The sequence below is a fragment of the Tamandua tetradactyla genome, chromosome 14 (assembly GCF_023851605.1).
Source record: "Tamandua tetradactyla isolate mTamTet1 chromosome 14, mTamTet1.pri, whole genome shotgun sequence".
Taxonomy (NCBI): domain Eukaryota; kingdom Metazoa; phylum Chordata; class Mammalia; order Pilosa; family Myrmecophagidae; genus Tamandua; species Tamandua tetradactyla.
In genome coordinates, this window is record NC_135340.1 from 40,402,118 (window position 1) to 40,412,557 (window position 10,440).

At 35.0% G+C, this 10,440-nt stretch overlaps 1 pseudogene; it reads right to left on the bottom strand.

Annotated features, from left to right (window-relative positions):
* Positions 1-7,036: 7,036 nt before the first annotated feature.
* Positions 7,037-7,986, bottom strand: LOC143655350 (olfactory receptor 4K15-like; annotated as a pseudogene).
* Between the last annotated feature and the right edge of the window lie 2,454 nt (positions 7,987-10,440).

Sequence of the window (10,440 nt, forward strand, 5' to 3'; positions counted from 1 at the left end):
TTCATTGTAGGTATGGTACCCAAGAGAAATCATGTTGAGTCCCCAGATGCTTCTTTTAGTTTCTTTATGACTTGGGGAATCAGTATAATATGACCGATAATTGATAGGCAAACAGCCAGGAGGAGGAGGAGTCCCGGTTATTACAAAGCATAGAGGGGCTTCATCAGCATATCCGGTAAAATTAACGTTATCAGTACTTTTAAAAGGAATAAGTGAACTAGGGAGTCTTTCCATAAGATTGGTATTATTAGTAAAGACCTTTAAGTTTTTATCCCCCCACGCAGTGGGGTGGAAAAGTGGTGGGTTAGGTATATAAGGTCAATATGATTTATTTACAGAAGAACCAAATACCTGACAGGAAAGAAGTGCAATTATAGCCAGAAACAGGTGAATAGGAGTAGGAGTTTTTCCGGTTATTAGGACTACCCTTTTTGCGTCAGCAGTAAGCTTTTCTGTCTGCCCCCAAGTGGGCAGACTAACTTGTCTGGTAGATTGAGCCTGCGGGGTAGAAGAGAGAGATAAATCTTCCATTCCAGGCACAAGATTTTCATCCATATTCTCCTGGGGGTAAGATGACGGGTTCTTCCACTACGGAGGAAGAGGGGCTCTCCTCTTGTTCCCTCTCCAGGATGGGCGCCGATATGGGCCGAATGAGCCTATCGGGAATCCAGATTGGGGTTTCTGCATCCTGTGGGAAAATATAAGCATATCCTCGTCCGGAGGTTAGTAACACATCAGGACCTTTTCATTGTCCAGTTAGCACATCCTTCCATTTTATTAAAATTTGAGGCTGTATAACTTTATTCCAATGTCTACTCATTGGAGTCTCACCTTTTTCATTTGCATTTAAGTGATTAATGACAAAAAGACTGTGATTAATGATGTGATGAGGAGATAAGTACTTACTTTCACTATCTTGCAGTTTAGTAATTTGGTGCTTTAATGTTTGGTGGGCTCTTTCCACCACCGCTTGACCTTGGGGATTATAGGGTATTCCAGTAGTATGTTTGATATGAAACTGATGACAAAATTGTTCAAAGCCTTTTGAGACATATGCAGGGGCATTGTCTGTTTTTATATGTTGAGGTTTTCCTATATAAGCCATAGATTGTATAACATGTTGTTTTACATCCTTTTAAGCCTCTTCTGTTCGTGCGGAAGCAAGCAGAACATGTGAGTAAGTATTGATAGTAACATGTACAAAAGCTAACTTTCCAAATTCTTTAATATGAGTTACATCTATTTGCCATAAAGCATTGGGTTTTAAACCCTTAGGGTTTACTTCAGTATGTAACTGTGGCAGGTGAGTTATACAAATAGGGCACTGTTTAATGATTTGTCTAGCCTGTTCCCGAGTGATTTTAAATTGTAACCTTAATGCTGTAGCATTTTGATGATGCAGTTTATGCGCATTTTGAGTTTGACTAACAGGAGTTTGTACTGGAAAGGCAACATAGTTAGTAAGTTGGTCAGCTTTAGCATTACCTTCTGCTAATGGTCCTGGCAAATTACTATGACTTCTGATATGTGCTACAAAAAAGGGAAACTGTCTCTGGTGGATGAGTTGCTGTAATGTTAAAAGATAGTGACTAACAGTAGAATTTTTAGAAATATAAGCTGTCCTAATAACAGAAAATAAATTTGCCACATAAAGAGAGTCTGTGTATAAATTAAAGGCCTGAGGGAATAAATTAAAGACTTCTATCACTGCCAATAATTCAACTTTCTGAGCTGATTTTTCTTTTGTCTGTATTTGTTTTTGAAGTTTTTTTGAATATATAGCAGCTGTCCCTTTAGCAGACCCGTCAATGAAAATTAATTCTGCTGGGGGGGGGGTAGGGGTTGAACACAACACCTTTGTGGAAATATAATGGGGTGTTTTTGTATAAATTGCAGTATAGGATCCGAGGGAAAATGATGTTTAATTTCCCCTGTAAATGCAGTTAAATTTATCATCCACAAGCTTGCAGCTTTAAACGTGGCCTAGGTTTCTTTTTCTTTTTTATTTCAGGTGCCAAAGCACTGAAGAAGGAACTGACATTGTTATGTTCATATTGAGCCGCTATTCTTTCCAATTCATCTACTTCAAAAGGATTAAGTTTATCCTCTCTTTCTGACTCTGCTTCACTTTCACTTTCTGAGGAGCTAGAATGGTCTTTCTGTATATTATAAGCAGGAGGCTTCTTTATACTGGTATAACTGCCTGTTTTAGCCATAGCTGTAATTAATGGTTGCTCTTCTTCAGTTGCCACTTCCCTGACCATGCAAATAGCCTCATGTGTGGGGTCAAAACTATTTTTAAGGACATTCCATAGGGCAAAAGCATCAATAGGGACTCCATCTGGCCCATTTTTAGTATAATATTCTTTCATTTGTTTTCCTACTTTTTGCCAAGTATCTAAGTTAACAGTCCCTTCTTCTGGGAACCAGGGAGAAACATTTTGCACAAAAGAAAAAAATTCTCTAAGCTGTCTGCTGGTAGCATTTATACCTCTTTTTTTCAACATATGCTTTGTTATATCTACAAACAAGGAGCGTTCCTTAGACTCCGTATGTCCCATGATTACTCACTCTATCAGTACTTCCCAAGTACCTGACCATAGCCAGAGGCCTGCAGTGCCTTATAGCGAGACCCTTATACCCTCCCGTAAAAGAGAAAGCTTACCTTCAAGTCCCTGTCCAGGCGCCACTTGCCGCGGTCCAGCCGCAGCAGAGGGAACGGGCTTGAAGGTGTGGAGGGTCGTCGGCGCGAGAAGAACACCAAGAGACAGCTTAGAGAATTTTCTTCTGAGAAGAGTTGCTTAGATTTATTTTTGCTTAACTGATTTTATACCCTTATTCTTGGCAAGGAAACAGGTATCACAGAATCATGGTTGTGTCATGACTTACGTTTTAGGTAAAGTTACAGGTTCAGGGAAGCAAAGCAAAAGTACATGTTCTGATTTTCTTAGGAACACTTACACAAGATTTTAATAGCAGCAAGATATTGGCTTAAACCGCAGACATTGTGTTTGTAGTTTTCTGAGTTTAGACTTTCTTTTCCTATTATTCTACAGGTGAGGCAATATGTCAAGACCTATTTTAATCTGGTTAAAGGTTAGCTTGTTTTGATTAAAAGGTTACATTGTTTACTTAGATTTTTTATTGTTTTATAGCAATGGACCGGTGCCGTGGTGGGGAGTAAATTTCTAGGATGGCTCAATGCAGGGTTTTTTAATTGTAAGTGTTTACTTTCTATGGGGTACTTTTCTGTGACTTGTTCTAAAAGCACTTCTGCCTGCTGTATCTGCAGCATGACTTGCTTAATGGGGGCGTCCCAACCTAATTTTTTCCAAACAGTCATTAACAAGGTTTTGCAATTTGTACAATTTGTATCATTTTTTCCAATTCTTTTGCTTTCTGATTCGTTTTGATATAATGCTTGGAGCACAACCAGCAACAAGAAACACACAATTAGTGTCGTTAATCCCAGTATTTTTCTATTACACCATTTTATGCCTCGTCCTCTTTTGGGGCGTTGAAGGCCTTGCCACCGCCCTTCCTTCCAGGGAACTGTGTCAAACCGGGGAGTAAAAAGAGGACGCGGCATAAAACGTCATGAAAATTTGTCTCTGTGGTTTCTTCTCAGAGTTTTATAGTTTAAAATACTTTTGTTTAGATCTTTATCCGTTTTGAGTTCATTTTTGATATGGTGTGATATAGGAGTCCAATATCACTCTTTTGCAGATGGATATCCAGTTTTCCCAGAATCATTTCTTCAAGTGATTTTTCTTTCCACATTTAATGTTCTCGACATTTTTATTGAAAATCAATTAGCCATAATCATATGAGCTTATTCTAGCTTCTCTGTTTTATTCCATTCATCTGTCTACCCTTATGCCAATATCACACATTTTGATTATTGTAGTTTTATAACAAGCTTTGAAATCAAAGGATGTAAGATCCAAACTTTGTTCTTCTTTTTAATATTATTTTGTCTCCCCAGCATCCTTTGATTATGTGGCTTGGCTTTCCATTTGTGTAAAATGGCTGTTGAAATTTTGAAAATATTTCTATGTCATCTGTAGTTTGTTTTGGGTGGTAATATTGACATCTTAACTATCTCTTCTTCTAATTTTAGAACATGAAGTATATTTCTATTTATTTAGGTCTTCTTTAATTTCTCTGACCATGTGTTATAATTTTCAGTGCACAAGTCTTTCATGGACTTGGTTAAATTTATTCCTAGATATTTTATAATATTGCATGCCATTGCAGTTTGAAATGTTTCCCTAATTTATTTTTTAGGTAGGTGCTCATTAGTATTGTAAGGAACTACAATAACTTTTTTGTTTTTTGGCATGCACAGGCACCAGGAATCGATCCCAGGTCTCTGGCATAGCAGGCAAGAATTCTGCCACTGAACCACTGTTGCACCTTCCTACAATAGCTTTTTAAATGTTGATCTTATAACCTCCACCTCAGAGGAATTTGTGTATTAACTCTAATAGTTTTTGTGGGTATGTTTCCTTCAAGTTTTCTATATATAAGATCTTGTCATCTATGAATAGAGATAATTCTCCATTTCCAGTACAGGAGATTTCTTTTACTTTCCTACTTGTTCTACTTAGAATTTCCAGAGCAATATGAAGAGAAGGGGAAAAGCACACATTATTGTCTCGATCTTCATCTTAGAGAGAAGTTTTCAGTCTTTGACCATTGGGTATGATGTTAGGTGTAGGTGTTATCTTTGAAGGAATTCGCTTCTATTCCTAGTTTGTTAAGTGATTTTACTATTAATGAATGTCCAATTTCATCAAATGCTTTTACTGCATCACTTGAGCATCAGTAATTTTTTCTTCAATCTATTAATGTGGTGAGTTACATTAATTGCTTTTTGTTTTTAACCATATTGCATTCCTGACATAAATCCTATTAGCATGGAATATATTATTTCATACACTGCTGAATTTGTACTTTTTGCCTTTTTGGATTGATGTTTGTTTGATATGTCTTTTTTTTTTTTTACATGGGCAGGTACCTGGAATCGAACCAGTTCTCCACAATGAGAAGTGAAGACTCTGCCATTGAACCACCATCGCCCTGTGTTAAAAAACATAAAGATATGTTTTTTAACATCCTTTTTCTTTCTACCTGCCTTTTTGGTCCTATGGCTCTTGTACCCTGTGGTTAGGCTGCTTTTGTGTTTTTGTGAATTTAATTGTGAATTCAAATTTAGCAGGATTTCATTATGTAAAGTTTTAAGTATGTGGACCCCTCAAAGAAATTTCTATTTTCTTTTGCCACAAGCCCTAAATTTTTATCAATTCCTGAGATGGAACATCTTTCATGTTGATTTTTCATGGTGAAACTCTTCTGACTATGAAGGAATGAAAATTTAAATTCAAACTTGTATGTGAGCAAAGTCATCATTATAATTTCCATGACGAAATATTTTTTTTTCTAATTGTAGATGAGGGCTGTGAGGAAACATTTTGAGCCTTTTCTTTTTACTCATCAGGACATTCTTCAGATCCACAGTTTCACTGAAGGAATAGGCTTTATGGGTTCAGGCACAAAGGATCTAATTCTACTCCACACACTTGCACAGACAAACTTTTCCCAATGGCCCTGCATTGTCCATCATTTAATTATCTGAAATCACTTCCCAACACCTTACTTCTCCCATAGTATCCCACAAAGCTATTGGTTTCTCTTTTAAATGCATGCAGAATTTATAGATAAATTATGTTAGAATTTCAGATTACCTGTATTTCAATAGTTTCATAAAGAGAAGTATAATCTTCTTTTCTGACGTACAGGTATCTTATGGGAGTCAGATAAAATATTATATGCAGGCACAATTTTAAAACTATTTAGTGATATTTGAATATGTTTGGTTTTACTATCCTCATAATTATATTATACAGCTATTTACTGGATTATTTTTAATTCTATATTTCAAAGAGAAATCAAAGGATATTGCAGAATGGTGACATTATGAAGGAAAAAACATAACTGGTATTAAATGCTAATGTCCTAATTAACATTTAAATTTGGATGTGAATATATAGACTTTGTTTGAGAAATAAAAAGAATATTCTTACACTTTTGGAGAGCATTGAAAAACATGTATTGTAAATTATGCTTTATTCATTTGGTTAGAATAGAAACCATGGTCTAGCTAAGCATAGGAATATATAGACACAAAAGCATATATTTAGCAGTGTTCATGAAACCATCTATTTATACATGAGAGATATCTGTTTTTATGTGTAGTCATCAACCCACTAACTTTGGCTGACAGTATTTAACTATGATTTAATATGTTGACAAAGAAACATTACCTGGGTCCCCAGGTTGGCTGTTTGTCCATTGTCAATGGAAAGTTTAAATATCCATTTTGTTTTTGAGCTGAGAATATGAACTCAACAAATGCATATGTTCAGTATTTGATCCCTATATTTGGATATTTTGCAGTGAGGGTTTGGATTGCAAGAAATGACATTTCTACATGCACACTCACAAAAAACTCAATGTACTTAGTTCCTTAGTTCAGACAGAAACAGTTTGAATAGCAAGCATTTCAGATATATATATATTTAAATATAAAGGAGCAAAGGCAAAAGGTTGGATTCTGTAATCAGATTTATTTTCCAACTTAAAAAAGTTGAGAATGGTGCAACAGAATCCTCATCTATAAAGTTAAAAACTGTATCTGCCTCTAATTTCTGGCATTAAATGAGATGAAGTGTAGATATATCTGTAAATTAAACACGATTCTTATTTTTTAAAATATAATTTAAACATCTTATATTAGTAGTAGTTACATTTTCACATTTTTCAGCATGGGTAGAAGTAGCATAAATTTGATAGAACCATGGATTTCATAGAAAAGAAATACTTTGATCATTACAAATAATTTTAGCCTGAATCAAATAAGAATTATTTCTTAAGAAAAAGATAAAGAGTCCCATTTTCCTGGTAGAATATTTCGAATGTAACAGGAATTCACAGAGAAAGGTGGAGTAACCTGGCTTTTATTATGAGCTATTACTTAACACAAGGGAAAGCTGGGAGACTGCCAAGGACTAATCTGTTGACTCCTCAGTTTTAGTATTGCTGATGTTACTTTCTTATTCCTTAAAGCATAGATCAAGGAGTTTAAGAGAGGGGTGAAAACAGTATAGAATATTGAGAGCACCTTATCTGCTGGGAAGTTCCTGAATGGCCAGGCATAAATGAAAATTCAGGGCCCGAAGAAGAGGATCACCACTGTAACATGGGCAGTCATAGTGGCCCGTGCTTTGGCCATGACAGATGAGGAACGACATCACAGGATGACCAGGATGACCGAATAGGAGATCAGCAAGATTACAAAGGAACTCACAGCCATTAGACCACCGTCTGCAAGCATCAGAATCTGGAAGACATATGTATCAGTGCAGGCAAGTTTGACAATTAGGGGAAAGTCACAGAAAAAGTTGTCCACTTTATTGGGGCCACAGAATAGGTTTACTGTGAAGACCAGCTGACTTCTTGAGTGCAGAACCCCAATGACCCAGGAGCCCAGCATGAGACCTGTGCACTTGTGAATACTCATGCTGGTCACATAGTGCAGGGGTCGACATATGGATATGTATCTGTCATATGCATGGCCATCAGCAGCATCATTTCTCCACCACCAAAGACATGCAGAAAGAATATCTGGGCCATGCAGCCCTCAAAAGAGATGGTCTTGTGCTCCATGAGGAAGCCTGCAATCATTTTGGGGGTGGCAAAGGTGGACAGACACACATCAATGAGGGAGAGGTTACTGAGGAGGAAGTACATGGGTGTGTGTAGCACAGGGTCAGAGATGATTGTGAGCACAATGAGGAAGTTCCCCAGCACAATGGATAAATAGAAAAGTACAAAAAAAGCAAAATAGAAAAGTTGAAGCTCTCAAGGACCAGAAAGAATATGTAACTCAAATTCAGTCACTCCTGAGTTATTTCCTTGTTCCATGATTTCCAATTTCTGTTCCTGGTTCAGAAATTTTCCTGTAGAGTGAAATGGAAATGGAAATGAGCTCATAGTCTGTGCGAATAAATGGGCCAAGCCAGCTAGCGACTCATCAAATTCCACTCAATATGCTTATATTCTTCATATTCTTAAGCCCACAAAAACACATTGCATGCAATAATTTTTGTAGTTACTGTGTATCCTTGACCTTCATATCTGAATCAAAGAACTACAGCTATTTTCTAAAATTATAATTTTACATTTCACCTCTAAAACATAAAAAAGACAATTTAATTCTAGAGTCAGACTGACAAGTTTCAAATTCTATGTTTTAAATCCTGAAGGGATGACCTTAGGTAAGCTAATTAAATATCTGTGCTTCAGTTTTTGCATCTTAAATTGGGGAAAATAACAGTATGTACCTAATAGGATTGTTGTAAGTATTTAAAGAATTATGAAATGTGAAATCTTGGCCCTCAATTGGTGTCTGATTATGTTAGAATGCTAAGTATTATGCCTTTGTTCCCTCCTACATTGAATATTTGCATATTTAAATTAGCATGGTTTACAATATATCAAAGTCTGTACTTACTCTACTTAAAAGAGCACATGCAGCACAAACTGTTTATAATTTATGCAACAATATCTCAAAAATGTTTTATATTTTATTATAGGGCAATTTAAATTTTCCCTAATAATAATAGTTAAATGACAAATTCACTTTTAGCTAAAATATTATGCATATACAAAATTATTTATCTAAGATACAGCATTATAATTTTGCACTTCAGAAATGTTTGGTTCATTACACCAAAGCTCATCACACTGAAATGAGGCATGAGTGTGCCCATTTTTCACCTCAGCCTTGCTTGACAATATGTTACATTTTTTATCATTTGCTTTTTGCTATGTGAAAATACATGTAACTGATCTTTTAATGAGTTCCATAAATATTAATGGGGTTGACTATTTATTTACTCATGTATGAGATGGTCATTTGTATTTTTCCCCTCTGCAATCGCCTTCCCATGAGCTTTGCCCAGTTTTTCACTAGGTTTTTTATTATTTTTCATTTGCTCTAAGTATACTGTATATATAAGGTATTATCATTTTGTACTTTATTGTTTTTTCCTTAATTTTATTTATATTTTCTATGAAATAGCTTAAAATGTTTTAATGAATTTAGATCTATAATTTTCCCAGGTGGTTTCTGCTTTTGTTGTCCTACATTAAAAGTCTTTTGTACAAGCAATATGTTTACATGTTTTTCAAAAGAATGTAGTGAAAGGTTTGTTAATTAATAAATTAAGTAGACAAAAGTTTTAAGCAATGATATCTGTGAAAAAATATATTTGGTGAATTCTTAGGAGTGATAATTTGAGAACTTTCACCTCCAAATGTAACTCTGATGGAAAACGATGGTGTTGGGGAGATGGTGATTTTTAAAGATGGCATTTCTTTGGAAGTCAAAAGTTGATGCTAAAGCAGAAGAAATTCTCTCACATATATTGAAACTACCACCTTAGGGTTGAAAAAGACTAATGAAGAGGTTTCACAGCACACCCCTGTCTTCTGAAACTACACCACAAAATTCCATTCCTTTTAACTGTTCATTTTGCCTAATACCATGAGAAGGAATCTGATAACTAGGCTAACATCTCTTGCATAACCCTTGAAATTGGAACATCTTATCCCTTACATTAATTTTCTAAAATGAGCATCTTCAGACTGATTATATTACTTATTCATATTTCTACCAATTTACCGAGAAATTGGTGAAGGCCTCCATGCTTTAACATAAAACTCTCCATTGATCTGCTTCTTTAACATTCACTAGCTTATTTTTCCAGTTTTGCATCTAATAAACAAGTGTAACATTAAATATAAAATAGAAACATACTAAAAATCAGAAAGGATCTATTGAAAATCAAGGCCTAGAACTGTTTTTAAGAATTCACTTGAATTTATCAAAAATATGACAAAATTGTCTATTAATTTGGGTGAATTTGTATAAATAATGTGAAAAAAGAGAATATTTTAATAAAAACTATTTTTGGATCATCCAGCTCTATAATTACTAAGGGAGACACACAAAATTTAAGGTAAAATTTGTAAAAGTAATCAAAAATTTTTTAACCCACATCTCTGTCACTGAATATTAAATTTTGAATGATTCCATACACTCTGAACCCTATAAACTTAATATGAATTATGGAAAACCAAATAAATATATTATTCTGTTCCAAAATCTCTGTGGAGGTACATTAATGGTACAAGGAATAAAAATAAATAAATGAAACATGAAGTGGAAAGAAACTTCACAAGAGGTAAGTTGAGAGCCATGACAAAATTGAAGATGGACTCTTAAATTTATCCTGATAAACATGAAGGAAGGTTGAGATTTTTATGTATGTAACTCTATCTGACACTAAATTATGGACATATCAGCCACAAAAT